Here is a 19,733-nt window from a genome sequence, read left to right as displayed (position 1 = left end):
TGATCTTCTAATGAGCTTTGTCTTTGCCAGTAGATACATGTTTCTTCCATTATCTTGTTTGTTTCTATTTTGTTCTTTGTGAGTAATATTTGCAATTATTTTCTGCAGTACCACGTTGGTAACAGCAGCAGGAAGCCATAGTTGGCTCTGCTGGAAAATTTGGCCTCTGGAGTTCCTGCATTCAGAGAAATAACTGCCTGCTTATCTTTGTGGCATCCTGATTCTCTTCTTCCTCTCATCCCCTTTTTTGTCTGGTATTTCTATATTGGTTGGACTTAAGATAGATGGTAGGAATTGTAAATCCTAGTTGATTATAGTCTGAAATTGGCATGTCTGTAACTAGGAAGATGAAAACAATGGGCAGTAAATATTTTGGACAAGCTGAAAGAAGTTGCTATAATAATTCATAATTGCCTGTGAGACTGGATAAACAAAACAAAATAATTTCCTTCTATTTTGGAGGGTCTCAGAATTGCTGTGATGGTGTATTGAGCTGTGCTTCTGCTCAGTGCTTTTTGTTGGCATGTTTGTTACCCATAACTTCATCAGTGGGGAATGTCCTGGGCACAGTGGTGGGACTGGGAGAGCTCAGCTCCCCCTGCACCTGCTCTGCAGTGAAGCACCTGAAGACATCTTTGTAATATTAAACTAAAGGTGCTTAGCCTTTGTTTAAAATGTTGTCTCTGTGGAAGCAGGTTACCTAATGAGCATGTTTTACTCATCTCATGGGGACAAAGCCTGAGCTGTTCAATCTGTGGCAGCAAAAGGAAACAGTTTTTGAACCAAGTCATCATTTTGAGCATCAATAGAAGGTCATGCCCTTGTCAGCTGGCTTTGGTTCAGCATAAGGTTCCAGTCAGAATTGGCTGCATGATGCTTAGAGCTGCTCTTTTAGGGACCTTCACCCTTTGCTGTGTTTGGAGCTGCAGATGTGATGCATCTATTGAATATTTATAATAAGGGACTCGTTAGGATAGTCCTCCCTGCAGTCATGGAGTGTGGGCTCGCTGGGTCTGGGGAACTGGTTTGGCACAAAGAAGTTTAAGCCCACGACAGAGACTTCCATCCCTTCTCTGCTTACTGTTGTATGTTAAGCCATGATAGTTGTTTAAGTTTAAAATCCAGCTCCCCTTGTGCAGCTGCTGCAGTTGCAAGGCTGACTTGGTGTCCCTTCAGGGACCTGCAGTTGGGCAGACTGAACTTTGCAAGCAGGGTTACAAGTGAAGGCTGGAGAGCTTGTTCTCTTGCTCTGCTGCTTGGCTTACCTGATGTTTTGCTGATCTGTACTGTGCAGAGATATCCAAAATCACATTATAGCCACACCCCCAGGGAATTTCCAAATACAGCACTGCAAAAAGTTAGGGATCTGTTTTAGTAGCAGGTGATGGTTCTCATCAAGAATTGCACTGAGCTGATCTTTTTACAGGGCATGTGTGGTCATACACTTGAATTTCTCTTCCCATGAGCATCTTCAGATGCTGAAAAGAGATTAATTTTTAATCAAGGGAAAATTACCAGAATATTGAACATACTTCTTGAGTGATGTTGCTCATAAAAGAGAAAATGCTAATAACATTTGTAAATGTAAGTTATAGATAATTAAAATTTCTTCCTGAACTCTTTCTAGGCCTTACAGACAGGTACAGATAGCAGAGTATCCACATTTGTAGCTCAAGCAATACCTTGATTTATATTGAAAACATAAATTAAATCAGCTTGCTGTCAACTTCTGTTTTTCTTATGTCATCATTAAGAAATTCACTGATTATTTACTTAAAATAGGCCATAATTTCCCATGTTTTTTTAAGGAGTAGAAGCTTTTAAAAAGACTCATACAGAATGGCCTTCTTTAAAACATAATTTTAGAAGGGCAGTTTAGGATTTCTTACAATGTTTTCAAAAGCTACCAGTGGCATTTTTAACCTGTAATATCACCCTGCTGATGTCTGGCTAATATTACTTCTGATTGTTGTAACTGGTTGCATTTCTTTTTGGTTAGAGGAAATTGTGTGTTCATTGTATTCTTTGGAGAAATGTTTGTAGAAGGGCAAGACTTTGCTTCTGACCCCTGGATTGAATCACCCATCAAAGTCTGAATTAAAAAATGAAACTTGTTAGGCAAATTCTTGCCCGAGGTTGGGTTTGTACTGATCCAACACATTTCTGGTGGTTGTACCATCTCCCTCAGTGCTGCTGCTGGAACAGCATGACCCTTGGAATGAGTGTGAGTTTGTGCCCAGCTGGATTTCCGTGTCTGGGCTCTGCTTGCTCAGACACCTCATGTTTGTGAGGGGCTCCTCCTTTGTTCTGCAGCACTTAAAAGCATTTCCTTATCAGAGTGGGAGGTAAATAAAGCATCCTGTTTACTAATTAGCTAAATGTTCATCAAGTGTCATCCTGAAGTCACTGGAATTACTGTATTAAGACAGTGTTGTCTTATCACTTGTAAATTAAGAAATGAAACAGAACATTGCCCATGGAAGGTGGTGGCTCACGGGGGGAATTTGGGGTTTCTGGAGCAGCCAAATTGTGGCTTACAGGACTGAGGGGGCAAACCCCAGAGTCTTCCTTCCTCAAAGCAATCTGCAGGTAGTTGGTTCATATTTTTTTTACATAACTTAAATAATAATCACTTTCTCTGATACAAGAAGCTGATTTTTCTACTGAGTGCACACACATCTTTTGTGGATCTGAGTGTTTCTCATTTTTTTCACTGGTGTTCCTGAGTTCTGGTTAGGCCTTGTGTGAGTGCTCCTCACCCAGAACAGTAAAAAACCCCAATAAAGTAACTCCTAATTATTAGAGGAATCATGACTTAAATCCCTGCTGTTAAGGGATACCCTCTGTCAGTGTGACTGTCCTGAAAATCCAGTGTACCCAGCAGTGGAAGGACCAGTGGTGCTTTGGCATTGGGCTGGGATAGCTGCACTTGGAGATATTTATTTATTTTTATATATATTCCTCTGTGTCTGCTCACTGTGTAGTGATAGTCAAGAATTCCATGGGACTATTGTTCCAGCAGCTTGCTTCCTTTTTTTTTAAACTAAGTAATTCTGTAGGGACTTTTGAGATCTAAAGTTTTTTAGATTTTGAAGGCCAGAGTAGAATTTATCCTTTTCTCTCCTGTTTCCCCCAGTACTGCTGGCTCCAGGTGTTCTGCACTGAAGGTGTGACTTCCAACTGGTATGTGTGGAATTGTGTGGATTTCTAGTTTGGAAAGAAAGGCAGGTGAAGCAGTTGGAGATGTCTGAGTTTTGGAGTTAAAATAAACACAAAGAAGAGTTGATGAAAATTTGGGAAAAAGGAACCCCAAGCCAATGTTTGTGTTCCCTGGGATTTAAAATGCTCCAGTTTCCTTGTAACTTCATTGTATGTGGAAGATACTCTTTGGTGCATGTACCAAGTATTAGGTCAGTGAAATCAGGTGTGTAGTCCACTAAAAACAGACATTTAAGCAAAGAGAAAATAAGAGAAACATCTTGGCTGGTTTTGCTTCTTGTTGTGTTACACTTAAACAAAATGACTTTTGAATTTTGTGACCCAGAGATTTCAGCAGAAACTTTTCCACACACCAGAGCACTCAAACCAGATGGAAGTTTCTACCAAACTTTGATTTTTGGGAATCAGGAACTCCAGAGACTGGTGAAGGTCCTGACTTGTTTTGCCCCTGGGGTAGATACTTGGGCTGGGAAGCTGTTTGTGGAGTTGTCCCATTCCTCAGGTCATCAAGTCATTAGTCACACTAATTAGAGCATTTCTATTGAGGTTTGATTATTCTCTTATGTTTTCCAGGGATATCCATGACTGAGTTGTGCTTTATGGACAAGGAAAGGGGTCCAACAGCTCTCCTGAAAGGGTGGTAAGAGCTGCCAAAATTTCTTACATAATATTTGTATTTCTTTTAGTATTAACATGTGTTTGTGTCTTTGAAATCCAGAAAGCAAAAGTGTTACTTTTTTAATCAGTCTTGCTGTTTGCTGCCTTAGACAGTCTCAGTTGTCATTCTTTAGCCTACAATGAAGTGATGAAAGACTAAATTCATTTTACAGTAATAGCCTGCTGTGAATTTTTTTCAAACAGAAGGATTGTTGAACTGAGTGTGGCTAAAATATGCAAGAGTTTGAATTAGCCTGCTTGGAATGGCACATCACCATAGGAAAACTCATGTCTATAATCAAAATGTAGAATAATTAACTTGATAAATGGGCCTTTTCAGAATGTTTTTTCTGCTGCTCTCTGGCTTTAAGACAAGAGGTGAGGTGGTTTCCCACCTCGTGACTGCCTGTTCTCAGCCCCTCAGTTGTGTTCAGCTGTGCTGACACTCACTGGGGTTGTTCTCAGAGCTCTGGGTGCAGAAATCTGTGCCCTGTGAATGTGACTCAGAAATTCAGTGACTATTTACCTGCCTGTGTGGTGACATGGGTGGTTTTCTGCAGAGTAACTTCCCTCTTCTGGGTGAAGGACCCTTGTCAGAGCTGAACACTCAGCATAATCAAAGACCAAGTGATTTATTAATTGTATGACTTCACTCATTTGGGAAGTCATTCCTGAGAACTCATCAGACAGAAGTTTTCTTACACAAGGAAAAGTCATTTAGGTTGGGATGAAGCAACATGGTCTCTTAAAATGGCTAAAACCAGAAGACAGCTGTACTTGCCAAATGAATAAAATTGATTGAATAATTCAGACATTTAAAAGCTTTCATTTCTTTCATTAGTCTCCTTTTAAATGTGTGTTAAGGACAGTAGAGTTCTGGGTGAAGGAAGGGAGTAGGAGTGCAGCTTAGAGGATGAGCAGAACTGAAAGTTGTTGCCTCAGAGTGTCCTGGGCAGTACAGAGGAGGTGGGAGATGTCTCAGGGATTTTTCACTATCACAGTTATCCTAAGGTGAAATCTGTACTATTTACAGCAAAAGAAAGTGGTTGTAGGGGTGAGGGGGAGTAAAATGACCATAACCAGAAGGTGTTATCTCTTCCCAAACAGCCTTGCTACTCTTTCAAAATAAGTAAAAAATAAAAGGTAGCAGGAAATCAAGGGAGATGCTGTTTGTGGATACATGAGCAACATGTTATTCTGCAGCATATTTATGAAGGAAAGGAATGAAACCTGGAAAATGTTCCTGTTCCTTCTACCCTGAAAGAAACAGTAGTGATTGTACTATCATTGCCAAAGGGCTTTTTTCACAGATTGAATGACTGAGAACCTTGTGATGTATTCTCTGCACTCCTTTTAAAGATTGTCACCCCTGATCAGGAGTGCCAGACATTTTCAGTGATGGTGGTTGCAGTTTATCCCTTGGCAGCCCTGAAGGATGCTGGTGAGTTCCTTTGAGAGTGCAGCTTGTTGGCTGAGCCTGCTCACTCCTAAAGCCATTTGAGATTTATTTTGATTGGTGATTGGTTTGTGGCTTTTAACGATGAGCTTGACTTCATTTTTGTGCAATAGACATTGTGGTGGAAAATCCAAGAAGTTGGAGCCTTTTGGAACTGCTGAGTCCCACTGAGATCAGCAGCAGCATTTCTGTGGCTTGCAGGGGCAGTAACATTACACTGTTTGCTTGTGAAGGTTTTTCCTCTTCTTTCAAAAACTGCTTAAAATAGTCTGCTATGGGGAGGGTTACATGAAAACTAAGTAACTATTGTACTACTTTTTTATGGAAAAAAGGTATTTAAGTAGGAGAAAAAGGTTGTATCCATTTCTGTTGTGCCAGCATATTGTTTGGGGTTTTTAATTCCTACAGCCCTGGAAGTCATTGTACCACAAGGTTTGGGTATCTAGAGTTGTTTTGATAATATTGGCCAGTGTTTCATTTATTATATTGCCTGTAGGAGTAGGGCTGCACAGACTGAGTGTCTTCTCCCAAGGCAAGGAGGGCTGCAGTGTGAATATTTATTGGAGTAGTGGCTTAAATTCTGCCATTGCAGATACTGCTGGTGATACCAACAGGGAATGCAGATTAGACACAAAGTGTTCCATTTCCTGAATACACACAGCCTTCAAAATTCTGTATTAGTTCTCAGCTTTTAACAAAAGCTTAATGAAATATTATTAGTGGCATTTCATGGATGTCATCAAAGAAAAAGGTTATTTTTTAGAGGTGAACATTTAATAAAGTGAGATGCTGTATTGGCTTTGAAATTGTCATATGATTTTTTTTAAGCCCCTGTAGGAAGATGTTGTTAAAAGTGAATTTAGCATAAAAGCTTCTGGCCCATGGTTGCCCAGAAGGGATTTGAAGAACATTAGAAATAACTGTCTTTTCAGCAGTGAATACTAAAGAGAGGTTTCCAGGCCTGTGGTTGTGTGATTTAAATGGTCAGTTTTGCATGTAATGTACAAACCACAGTTGACTGGACTGGAAACTTCTCCCAGGCTGCCAGACTGCAGCCCTGAGCCATCCACAGGGGGGTTTTTTAGCTCTTCTGAACATCGTTTTTATTCTTGTAATTAATTTTCTTTCCCTAATTCATGGGTTGTAGATTAATGGCTGCTTATTTTGGGTTTCTACCATATTTTCTGGAATGATCAAGAGCAATGAATTAATCTTAATTGATGGATTACTGTAGATTAATCAAACTCCTACTTAATGTGCTTGATATTTCTTGTGAGTAAGCTGTTTTTTTAAAACTCTGCCTGTAGTTTAAAGTTTATTAAATTAAGACTTGGGCATGTAAGATTCTTTGTCACATCCAGGAAGCACAAGATATGACCCAAATACTCAAATTACCAGAAGACAACATTTTGGTTTATAAACATTTGCAGCACAAACAAGTCTGAGCAAAGTAATTTTAGAAAGGAATTTCCCCTTCTGGTAATGTATATTAGATGTAGATGTTAATTAGGGATTTTCTTGTATGTAGCTCTTGGAAATGATTTGTATCCTGTTTATCTGATGCAGGTCTATTTATCTTGAATGTGAGGTTTTACTATTGTCTCTGCATGACAGGGTTTACAAACTAAGTCTGACTTTGTGTTGTGTCCCTGAGAATTTGTCCACAGGATTATCTTTAGTTAATGATCATACAAACCTTCCAGAATTGCTGATGAGCCCTAATTTTGGCTTTGTTGTCCACACAATTGTCCTGCCTTTGGTGGTGCTGAATGGATTTAAACGAGAATGTTGGATTCTTATGTACAATATGCATGGATTTAGTTTCTTATATTTCTGATGGAAATGTGCAATCACTTGATTCCTAATTTAGAATGGTACTTGTTTGACAGCCTGGGGAATGCCCTGGTGCTGCTTGTGAGCTGGAATGGCTTGTGGGTGGCTGTGGGTGCAGGGCTGAACAGTGGAGCTCCTTCAATTAACCCAGGTGGGACCTGGGTGATCAGCACTGGGATGTTGGAAGTTGCTCCCCTGCATGTTCAGGTCCTCTCCCAGTGAAGATCTCAGCAGCAGGAGCAAGCCTGGTGCTCCTTAGCAGTGGTGTGATGGGAGCAGGCTGTGGCCATTCATTTGTTCCCAGCTCACTGTCAGCTCCCTGTGCACTGACAGACAGGTTGTATTGCCACAAATAGTATTTTATGGTTTGATCAGGTTTAGCAAACTGTGATTCACTTTGGGGAGCATCAGAACTGCTGGAATACTGATCACTGAAACAGTCAGATGTTTTTAGTGGGGTGTAGACGTGGCTCATGTAATCTGCTTATTGGCAGAATGAATGGCAGAAGTACTTACCTGTCTGAGGTGGAATTTCATTGGATGGCCTGGGTGGGGTTGGAGTCTGTACAATCACCATTCTGTGCCACCTTGCTCTGATCATGGCCCAGGCAACACTTGCTCCATCTGAAATGCATTACTATTCACAACTTGGGTGCTTTTCTGTATTTGGGATAGGCATGTGGAAACATGGGAATGTGTATCTGTCAGTGGAGTCAGACACTTTGCACACACTGGCACTGAAAACAAACATGGAATGTCTGATCCTTGAGGTGTGACTGCCAGTGTGTCCATTCTGGTGGAACACAGGATGGAACTCCTCTCTTGTATCTTTGCTGGCACATTCCCTCATGTCATACTGAACTTCCCCATGTGGATCAAACTGGGAGATGAAAAGTTTTTCAATTTAATCTGTATTTTGATAGCAAGAGTCATGGTAGGCCTTGTTAGTATTCCCTCAGTGTTCTTGGAGGCATCTCTGGCAATACTGGAGTAATATTGGCATGGTCTATTAAAACTACAGTGAATAAAATTTTCAGACCCAGTCTCTTGATTTACATTTCTTACAGCAACATCTTATAGAATTGACAAGGCATCAGTATTAGCCAGGTTTTCTCCTTTTATTTAGATCCATTAAAGGCCTTTGCAAGCAGATAAAGGAAACGTAGATGATAAAAATGATTAAACAATAAATATAAAGCATTAGCTTAGAAATGCCATACAGTACTTGCTCCTTAGTGGGCCTCCCCTCACAAACAGATCCTCTTCAGTTAACGTTGCTTTACAGAGCAGTTAGAGATGCAATGGAAGTGCAATCAGTTTTAGCTGCTGCACCATCCCATGGTGACTTTTTGCCTTTATTTCTTTGGATGTTTAAAACTATACTCTGGGAAAGAGGACAGGCAGTTTTATTTGGGTTTTGCTGCTTTCTTGGTTTCTTTGAGTTCTGTGTTATTCTTCCATTGTAACCTTTCATGCTTTATGGTAAGCATTTTTTAAATTTTTTTCTCTAAATTGGTGCTGTTGTCTTCAACAGGAATGTTTATGGTCAGCCTTCCAAAACTGACTTGAAACTTTGCTGTTGAAACTTGTTGGAAATTGTCAATAAGAATTTTGCAACTTGAAGAAAGAATCTTCCTGTTAAAAACCTGATGACTTTGTTGACTTTTGAAATATGTTTTTACAATACCTCCACAGTGAAGTGGAGAGCATTAGAGTCCAACAAACCAGTCACCTTTGCATTTAGATTTAAAGCCGGATTTTCCCTCTGCTTGGGGGGTTATGCAGGAACAACAGTGGAGATGGGGTGTCCCATGGGAGTTCTGGCAGGAATTGCTTCCCTGGAACAGGGCACTCAGAAGCTGAAGGGAAACGTGCCCTGATACATCTCAGCAGCCAAAAGCATCCCTTGTTCCTCCTCTCCTTCCTGACTGGCATTCCAGGAATTGCTGTGGCATCGCCCACGGCAGCAGAAAGGGACATTTATTTGTTGCCACTGCCCCCTGCCATTGCCAACATGGAGCTTGGGCATTTTTCATTGGGAATATGAGGGCATATTTATCTCATTAAAATGTTCATTAGCATATCCTTTTGTTGACATTATCTTCAGCATGTTCCTTCTAATTAAATTGCAGCCTGTTGTATGGTAATTTTCTTTTCTTTCCTGAAGTGTTTCTTCTCCCTGAGATAGCTGGAGAGAATGAGAACTGACAGCTGACAGAAGATTGACTTCATCCTGCTGTAATGGATCCCAGCACTTCTTGTTTTGAGTGTTTCTTCTCTTGGCACTAGACACTTGTGAAAATAGTTGCTGATTTTTTTTTGAGTTTTCCTATATACATGTATGGGATGATACTTTGGCACAAGGATGTAACACTTCATTTGGTGACAAAGATAAAATTTTCAGCATTCTTGGAGGAAGTTTGTATTTGTTTGATGGTTGCACGTCACTCTTTGGGTATTTATAGATACAGGGGCAGCACTAAGACTGGATGTTTACCAGGATGTGTTAATGCAATAGTATATCTTTGTAAAAGTTTTATTTTTTATGGAGCTGAGTTTAGAAATATGTTTGAAAACAGCCTTGTCACACCTGTCATCAGGGTCAGAAGGGAGAGAGAGCAGACATTTGTGTTCCAGCTGAGGTTTTGTGAAGGGACTGTGCAACGTTGGGGTTTTTAATTAGTGAACTTGTCTCTTCATGCCTTATGAACAGCCTCACAGTAGAGATGATGCAGTTTCCCCTATTCTGTGAAATTTCTGGCTTATACTGCTGTTTGGGACTTGAACTTGCAGGGAATGTACTGGGTAAAGGCCACTGATTATGAACCCAAACTGTCAAAAGTGGCATCAGATGAGAGCCTGGAGTGATGAGCCCTCAGAGAGGTTGGGAGTGTGGTGTCTGTACGTGGAGATTCTCTAGTTGGTGTGATGGAGAACAGAGTTAGGTTTTTCCCCTCTCTGTTCATAGACAGGGGAGGCTTTTCTGTCCTGGCTGGAGTGCTTTGGAGAGGGCCCCTCCAGCTGTAGTGTGACTTTGTCATGCTTTGCACAGTCAGCCCTGAAGGGGCCAGGGCAGTCGGGTCCTGTTGCAGCAGCTCAGCCTGTGCTGGATGCAGCTCGTTCCTTCCACTGCTGCCACAGAGCACCTGGGCCTGAGCCCTGGAGGTGCCCAGCCTGATCAAGAGCTTTCTGAAATAACCTCTGTGTGCCAGTGACACTGCAGGATAAATGCTGCCTTGTGTTCTTTTATTGACATAAAGAAACTCCACTGATTTATTGGATTTATTGCAGGCTTAAACCAATGTAGAAGCATCTACTGCTGTGTAAGTCCTTTCTGCCAGCAGGTGGAAATGTGTATACAACTCACCCTTTGGCTTGTGTCTGTCTTTGGCTGCCTAATGTCTCTCTCCCAGTCACTGGTGCTGAAGGTTTGTGAAAATCCTCTCTAAAATGTGCAACACAGTGGATCTTGCTGTGCCAAAATGTGCAAGTTCTCTTGCAGGGATGTCTCACTGTGCTTGGACCTGCCAGGTGTTCCCTCTCTGGTCTGTAGCATTGTCATGGAACCTTCTTTCAGGACCTTCTTTCATGTATTAAATGAAAAGCAGTAACTGTTTCAAATGAGCACCAGCAATACCCTCATGGAAATAAAAGCTGTTAGGAAAGGGGAAAATACTTTTTAAGTATTAGATGCTGATATTTTCCTCTCCAAAGTGCTTACCAGTGATAAGTCCTCAGCTGAATCAGAGGAAGATGATCATGGGAGGATGAGTTTTCATCTTTTTGATGTTGGTAGCTTTAAACTGTATATTGAGGCAGGTTAGGAAAGGAGTTCCCTTTGTGGGAGTGAGACTCACAGCTGCATGTTTTCCTTCTTGTTTTCCCCTGTTTTTTTTAACTGTATTTCCCAATGCAGTTACTATTGTAGGACTGTGAGTGGAAAAGAGACCCTGAAGGAGGTAGTGCTGAAACCTGAAAATAATGAACTGTTCCTGGATGTTTCTGTGGTCATGCATAGCTCTCCCACAAAGAAAACAAGGTCGAAAACATCCTTTACTGAGCAAAGAAAACAGTGATAAAGGGATGGAAAGAGAGCTCTGTCTGTGTGGGAAGGTTACTGTGGAATAAGCTGGGGTGTGAATTTACATTCTCTGTGTTCACTGGGCTTTCCATTCTTCTGTGAGAGGTAAAGGTAAGGACATCTTTGACAGCTGAGAAGGCCAACTTTGTGGTTTGGGGGGTTAGGAATGTTAGGGAGGGAAACAAACTCAGGGTGTTTCTGTGTAGAGAAGGCTGTAGGTAATTGTGTGGTGGTTTTGTGAAGGGTCTTCCACAATTAGTGTTAGTTGTAACAGAAATAGTAGAAAAAGTGCATGGGTAATTTTGGGGAACAGAAAGTTGCTGCTGTTTAAGAAATGATAAAATTATTTTGTGCTGTTTTTATCTCTTTCTGTGTTAATTCTTCCTCAGTTTTCAGGGTCCAAAGACTGTGATTCCTGAGTTTTGTTAGTTCAAGTGAGCAGGTACTGTTGCCTGGCTGTTGGGTTTGTTTTATTTGATGTCTTCTTAGAGCTTATGAAAGACATGAATTAGGTCCTGGCTTTGTATTTGAGATTGAGGTTTTCCTACTATTTACAATTACTATATAAACATTATATGTTAGAGTTGCTATTATTTATTCTGTACTGTGGAAAGTCAGATTTTCAGGTCCAGCAGAATTGTGGGATAATGAACTTGAAAGGCCCTGGGTGAGCTCTTGGATCCAGTTTTTGATGACTAAAGCCCTGTGGAAGGCAGTAATCAAGGCAAGAGCAGGAGAAGACAGCTTGGAGGCATTGATGCTTGAGGTTCTGGAAGCAAACTCTGGAAAGGAATTTGGAAGGCTGCAGCTGGATGATGGTGAAACCAAGGGATGGAATAGTACATGTCTGGATGTAAAAAAAGGCTAGAAAAGCTGTTTATTTTTATAAAAAGTGGTGGCATTTGCCATGCTTAGGCCATTCAGTTTGTATTAAAGCTGTGCAGAAGGAAGCTGAGTAAGAAAACAATGGGATTTTAAAGATAACATACTGCATTTTCTTGTTGTCTCTAATCCCAGCAGATGCAAAGGTGAATTCTTAAATCTGGGAGAGCTTACATGTTGTGGTAGGGAACTCAGACTGAGTTGCTGCTCAACTCAATGGGTTGCAAAATCTTTCAGGGTTGGAAGGAAGGAGTTACAGACAAAACTGGAGACTCTGACAAAAAGTCTTTACAGTGGAATTTGTCAAGCAGCCCCACGTGCCATGGAATTGTTTGCACTTGCCAATGGGCAATGGATCCCATCTTGCTGCTTGGTTTAAATAGGAAAGTTCTTGCCTTCCTTTTTTCTGTATAACACCCCAGAGGAGAGGGCATTGCTGCCTCCCCCTGTGCTTTTGGGGGGTTACATGGACAGCCCATCACACCCTGGTTGGTACCCTGTGAGAACAGGCAGCTCACAGCACAACTCTATATATTATTTATTTATTTTCCCCTCTTTTTGCTTGGTAGATATTAAAGCTATTTCTTTCTTGCCTGAAAAAGCACAGAATTATTTCTCTGTGCAGTTCTGTTGGAGAGAGAAAGGGCTTCTTTCTGAGTGTGTACCACAATTGCATAGAAAAGGTTATCTGGCCTTTCTGAGAACTCATTTAAAAAGGAAGGAAGAATATTTTCTCCATTTCTTCTGAATAACAACATGCAGATATTACATTTTGCATCATGGTCCAAAATCCAATCAATTCTTTTTATTTCTGCACGTAATGTAATTCCTTTGCATTTGGAGAAGACAGCACTGGAAACCAGTGTGTGGGTTGGTTTATTTTTTTCTATACACAAGTTCTTTTGATGTAATGAATAGAAACCCATCCTCTGTCAGAAAGAGTTGATCAAATGTGAATTAAATAACCAGACTGTGTTAAAAGTCTGTGACTAAAATTGTAAATGTTAATATGATTCACCCCAAAATGTAGGTATGAAATACAGTAGAAAAATTTTATCTTGGTCCACTAAAGTCAAGTTAATTGGAAGAAGTTCATTGCAGGAGAGAATGGCATTTTGTTTTGTCCTGTTGTGACCACAGGGTACTTCAGAATAGTTTGAGTTTGTTAAAAGGCAGATTGTGCTGGAAGGCATAAATGCAGGATTGTGTTTTGTCAATTTATCATAGGAGTGGAATTTCATTAGCAGCACTACTATTCATTTGTGTTGTGGGAGGAAGAGTAAAATAGATTCTCATTGACTTCAAATGTCGCTGTCAATTCGAGCTGCTGGAATTCTCTGCAGTTTGTTGGCTGAATATATGAAAGAAAATGGGACCATGGGTCAGCTCTGTTGTCTCCAATTAAGATCCTTGGGGGTTTGTGTGGGCTCGTATGTTTGTGGGGGTTTTGTTGTTGTATAACATTGTGCTTTTGTCTTTTCTAACGCCCACGTGCTCTTGGCTTTCTGAGAGCTCCTCATATTTATTTCTGTACTGCAGCCTGTGCTCTGGATTGCAGAGCTTGCTGTGCCTCTGCTTCTTACCTTTCTGTCCCTGATCTCTTAGGAACTCCTTGACGTTTCTTTACTTGCTCTGCCCAACAGAATGTTTACATTATTGTCTTGTCCAGCTGCTGGCAGTCCTTTCTCAGTGTTTCTCAAACTTGTGTTTATTCAGTCCTTCAAAGGGCTGAACAGCCAATCTGTGTATCCCTATTTTCACATTCATTCATCTTCTGTCCTGTTGTTCCAGGCTTTGTTCCCTGTCACAAATTTCAGTTTACTCCTTACAGGGCAGGCTTTGAAATCCCAGTCTGGGTGCTGGCAGTGAGATGTGATTAGTTTTCACTTGGGCTTCAACAGAAGAACCACCATCCCTGCCAGTTTCCAACTCCCAGAATTTCAAGCTGACTGCTACATCCTAAACCTTTTGGAATGAGGCTTCTTCCCATGTTTTGTTTTGGTAAAACTTCTTAGCAAAGATCCCTGAAATCCTGTCCTTCCTGCTCAAAGTGGCAGATGATATTGATATGGAATTTCCTGCTAGTGCTTGGGAACAGCCTTTGGATTGTGGCTGCCATGAAGCTCTGCATTAGCAGGCAGTGAAGGGACTGAAAAGGAGGCAAATTAAATTAGAAATAGCTGTTGTTAGTCTTGCATTCAAAACACCACATTAGCTGAAATCACTTTGGCCTCTCATGACTTTCTGCCCCTGTAACTTGTGAAGATAAAGTGTCATTGTCCTGTCATCGTTTTCTCCATCTTAAGAAAGAAAATTGTGTAAGGAAGGATTTTCATTTCTAGGTGACCAGTCTTCTCATCAAAATTTGTCTCTAATAACTGCATTATTTTCTCCTGATTGTCTTTAAACTTGCAGAATAAGTGCTTAAATTCCTTTTTCCAATAACCACAGAGGCAGTGGAAAGGATTCCTTGTTTCTGCTCTGTTCTTTTTAAAGTTGGTGTTAATCATTCATATTCACCAGAGGAAGAGACAGCCTCAGCTTTACAGGTCTTTGAGGAGAAATGAGGTGTCCCTAAAGACATTTGGGTACTGGTTCCTCCTTGATTCAGAGAAGTTTCATGTCTTGGAGCAGCAGTTAATGGCAGAGTGTTGGGGGAGGCTGTTTCTCTAATTCCAGTACAGTGCATGTGTAGACATAAACAATTAAAAATACAAGTATTGTTAATTGCCTACAACTGTTTTATAGTAGGTAAAGTCTTAACACTCCCAATTTTAAATAGGGCTTTAGTTGAACTACTGCTTCTCAAAATATTTCCACTTATCTCTGAAGTCATAATTATGGCATTCATTGTGTTTGAATATAATTGCTGCACTTTGCATTCTGTTCAAGTCATGGGATTTCAGTATGGAATTAATTTCAGCTCTTGCTTTCTTGCCTGCTGGAATTGGCCCTTTGGACCCCAACTCCAGCTTTTATCAGTTGTGGTGTAATGTTCCTAATGAGGCTCTCTCATGTGTAGAGTGTTACTCTAAAATGGAAAGACATTTGCAAAATAAAAGCAAATACTGTATGGTGGTTATGAGGCTTGTCCTTACCAGGTGCACAGAGATTCCTGGATGTGGCAACTGCAGCAGCTCTGTGTTAATCCTCTTGTAGGCAGGCTCTCCTAAATTATTCCACCTCATTAAGAAGTTAAATGGAATGATATAAAAAATGAGAAACAATATCTCTCTATAACAAGCCTTAATTGATACTTGTCAAGTGTTTGAGATGTTCTGCTTTAGAGGTGTTGCTGCTGGATGGTTACAAACATTTATTTAACTGGATGCAATGTCAGTGAGTAGAACAGACCAGTAATAAACACATCCCTCTCTAACATGTCCTAGAAGAATTAAAACACCCAAAAAAGAAACTGGAACATTTAGAGACTTGTGCTTCTGCTTGATGAAGTCTTTATAAAGCATTTTCAGAAGCCTGGTTAGTGCAATAAACTACAGATGCATCAGGATGTTCCCTGTGTGCTGCCAATCACATGGGAACTGGGACAGAGCTCTGAAATGATGTAGGACTGTGTCATACAATTCCTGTGTGCTTTTTTGGAATGTGGGATCTGTTCATGGGAAGAATGGCCCATGTGCACTCTGTGGTGGATCCCCTCAGTTTGGAACTGATTACAAAAGAGTTGCCAATCCCAGTCCTTTTCTATTGCAACCATAGTGATTCATGTATCTCAGTGTAACAAATTTCCTCTGAAAATTAATTAGTGTTTGTATTTTGTCCCTCTTTATTTGATTTGGAAAGTCTTTCAGGGTGCCCTTCCTCTGATGGGTGGAATCCTGGTTTCCCTCAAATGACTTTGAAATCACAACAGGGAGAGCTTTAATGGAACACGAGGCTGCTTGACCTTGTTGTCTCTGCCACTTTTCCTTGTCTCTGCTGAAGAGAAATTGAGTATTGGGAGAACTTGCTGACAGTAACTTTCTCTCTTGCTGGTTCCCAGTGCTGAGAGCACTCCTGTGCTGCTGGGAGGCTTCTCTGGTGCTTTGCTGGGCAGGGATGTTCTTGCTGCACACCCAGAGCAGAACGTGCAAGGCAAAGGCAGCACAACAGAGAATGAGGGCTGGGACCTTGTGGAGCATCTCCAGCTCTCCCCACCAGCCCAGGCTGGTGCTCATGCTGAGCACGAATCATTCTGAGGCTCCCTTCTCATTTTTCCCCTCTTACCAGCCTTTTTTCTGAGATGCCATGAAGTTTTAGACCTTGGGAATGTTTTGCACCTGCAGCCTTGCTGCTGGGCAATTGTAGCAGTAGCAGAGTTTAATTTAGCAGCAGTTCTTCAAGAGCTTGGGCCCTTGACTGATTCGTAGAGGACAAATGAAAAGAGCACTTGCAAATGGGTTTCTGTGCTATTAGAGCTCTAAACAGCTTTCCCTCTTGGCTGTGTGTCAGATCACACCTCAAGGGGGGCTGAGTGGGCTGTGAACCTTAAAAAAATTAAAGTACTTAAGTGCAGGGTCAGCTCTTCATATCAGTGGGTGTCTTAGCAAGCTGGTCTGAGTGCTCAGCAACAATAATTTTTTTTAATATTTGCAGGTAGCATTGAAAGTGGTAATTGAGTAACAAGTGTTTTGAGTTCTTACATTTCCCTGCACACATCTCTACAATTTACTTGTATGATAGTTTTGCTATAAAACCTCAATTTGGATTAATATTATAAAACATAAGGACAGGTGGTTGTGTTGAGGAAAACTTGTACCTGGTATATCAATACCTGCACAAAGAACTGGTAAGGCAGAGAAGAAACCAAGGCAGGAGAGGAAGAGTTGTTAGAATGATCTCTTTGATGGGAGACATTGGCATAGAACTTTTCTCTCTGTGGACTGTTCCTGCCATTATTCAGATATTTTAGGGCATTCCATCAGTGCTTAACACTGATCAAGGGAAAGGGAACTAGTGCCAGCTTGGAGCCTCTGCCCTGCAGCTCCTTGAGCTGTGTAACCTCTCCCCACACAAAGGTGTGGATTCACCTCTTCCTGGAGCCATCAGTTCCAGCACAGTTCCCCATTCTCCTCAGTGACATCCTCCCTTGTTTCCTTTTTTTCTTTATTCCTCTCAGGTATGCAGAAAGTGTTAAGCTCCAATTGATTGTGGCAAGGAGGCAAAGCCTTGCAAGAGGGCTGTCACCTCCTGACAGAGAGCAGTGGTTTCTGGATGGGAAATCCATACCCTGCTCCTTTGCTTCCCCTGCTGTTTGTGGCCCTGCTGCTGTTCAGTCTGTCCCTGAGGCTTCTCTGCTCTTGTTTGCAGGTGGTTCTCTGTGGCTGATTTATGACTTGGTGTGGGGATAGTGGCCTGGCCTCTTAATATTTCATGTATAAAAAGGATGTATTGACCACTATTAAAGTAGGAGGCTTATCAAGGAGAAAAGATAATGACAAATCAACATTAACATTCTTTGAGGGTGGTTAATTGTGAGAAACTGGGAGGAGCAGCAGAATAGAGAAGTTTAAGAATTAAGTGCCAGTATCTCTGACCTCCTGTCTGAGCATTAAGCCTGCCTTGTGTAATAAAAGCTATTTATAAGTTGCTGCTCTGTTAAACGTGTGCAGAATTTTACGATGCATAAAATGGGCAGCAGAGGCAGCAAAGGGCCTGGCCAGGGTGATGAATGGATGGCAGGGGGGCAAGACTGAAACTGTGTGTTAGTCATGGATTGGGAGGTCAGGAAGAACTGCTGGGAAGGGCTGGCAGTTAAAGAAGAAAGATAGAGAACCCAAGAGATAAAGAATCCAGTAATCTGAGAATTATCAAGCCATGTTGTCACACTTTGTTTTGACAGCTACAACTCCAGGCAGTAGCTTTTTAGTTTTACTTTGCTATGTTTTCCAGTTATTTTTATTCTTTCTCCCAGTTCCAATTGCAGTTCTCAGCAGCTGCTTCTGGTGTCACAGCCCCAGTCCTCATAAATCTGAGTCATTTCTTCTCTTAAATTTTAAGCAGCAGGTAAGAGAAGGATTCCTGCCCCTGCTTCTGTTTTCACACAGCCACCCACTCCCACCCAGTTAGAGAGTGGAAGGTATGTGATCAAACAGTCCCAAATCATAGTCTTGATCTGGGGCCTGGCTGGAAGTTCATTAATCTGTTCAGTTTGGGCTGAACTTGTCAGGCTCAAAAGATTATTAGAGGCTGATAAATCATTAAAATGCCATTTAATTCTGCTGGTCATGGAGGGATTCCTGAGCAGAATGCAGTTAATGCAACTTAACTTGACTTGCTGTTTGGAATTAAGGTCACTGGTTTGCAATCATTCTTTCTAGTTTTGACACAGGAGATGTTCAGCCTGCAGGTGCATTTTATATCCCCAAATACCATGTAGTAAAACAAATCAAGACAAGGCTACAATAGAGCTGGTTTGGACCAATTAACAAAATCTGATTTCCACTTTTTTAATGACTTTTATAAATTTATTGTAAGGTCTTCTTGTATTTAATTTCAAATTGACAGATTGTTTTGAAATATGTGATTGCACTTCAGAATGCATGTTATTCTCTTACATGTTCTCTGGGTCTTGCTCTGTAAGGATTTCTGCCAAAAAAACACTGGAAAGGAAATTAAATAGGCACTCAAGTTAATCATCACAAAGAGAATTATTCCCTTACCTGGCAGCAAAAGAGAAAATACACCCTCATTAGTTTTACAGTAACAATGGCCTTTAATTTTCTTCTTGTAGTTTGTGGAGTGTTTTCTTAAATAGGTGTGTAAACTTTAATGTTTAGGGAAAGTGCAGCACAGAAATGACAAGAGATTCACTTTTGCAAGTCCTGTGTCTTAACATCCCCTTGACATTCACATTGTAATGATGTAATTTAATTTAAAAGGCTGGCAGGACCCATGTGCTGAGCCCCTGGACCAGGAAGGGGTGGTGGAGGGCTCTGGGATCCACTGCAGTTCCTCCCTAGCCTGGATGCTGCTGGCAGACCATGGAGGCATTCCCAGTCCCTGGAATTGCTCTGCAGGCTTACCCTTGTGCTAGGAAAAGTATATTTGCTCTATCAAGTGCTTTTCTCAGCCCTGCCTTTGCCCAGCAATATTGCAGATATCTTGGTCTACTGATTTTACCTACTTGTTGAGCCAAAACATGACAGGCTTGTTTGGTGCCTGTGTCCTCTGGGGCTGAATGAAGGTCCTTCACTGTACAGTGTGTATCTGGATTTTCTCCTATAGCAAATGCAATTTGAGGGGGATATTAAAGTTTGTTTGCATTGGTAATGCCTTCTGGTTGAAATCACATGGATGTCTGTTCTGCAAATAACTGCAGGTAGAGCCTGAATGCAAAGCAGGTGCAGAGGGGGATGGTGATTGTTTTGTGAGGGACTGGAGATCTCAGCTTTGAAGTTAAAGAGCCATTGGCTCTATTGTAAAAATAATGTTTTGATAAGAGATCATAGGCCAGGTTTTTTCCCCAATAGTGTAGCAGTTTGATACTTGTCTTCTAAACTGTTGATGATGTTTCTTTTAGGGAAGCATAATCTTGATAGATATTTCATATAGATAAAAGTAATATTTATGCATGAAAAATTGTTATTATTACAGTAAGAGAGT

The 19,733-nt window shown here is 41.1% G+C and overlaps 1 protein-coding gene across 7 annotated transcripts in view; it reads left to right on the top strand.

Moving 5' to 3' along the window:
* The window catches only part of ARVCF (ARVCF delta catenin family member), a 246,142-nt gene that overhangs the window by 12,033 nt on the left and 214,376 nt on the right, over positions 1-19,733 (top strand). For 6 of the 7 annotated variants that reach the window (XM_071572446.1, XM_071572445.1, XM_071572444.1 and 3 more), the window contains exon 2: positions 3,793-3,859. The gene's annotated coding sequence lies outside the window, so the exon portion shown is untranslated. The remainder of the gene's footprint in view (positions 1-3,792; positions 3,860-19,733) is intronic. The other variant, XM_071572447.1, reaches the window with a different exon arrangement.

The sequence above is a fragment of the Pithys albifrons genome, chromosome 17, assembly GCF_047495875.1.
Source record: "Pithys albifrons albifrons isolate INPA30051 chromosome 17, PitAlb_v1, whole genome shotgun sequence".
Classification (NCBI taxonomy): Eukaryota; Metazoa; Chordata; class Aves; order Passeriformes; family Thamnophilidae; genus Pithys; species Pithys albifrons.
The sequence above is the reverse complement of the archived record's forward strand: the minus strand, read 5'-3'. Positions and strand labels throughout refer to the sequence as shown.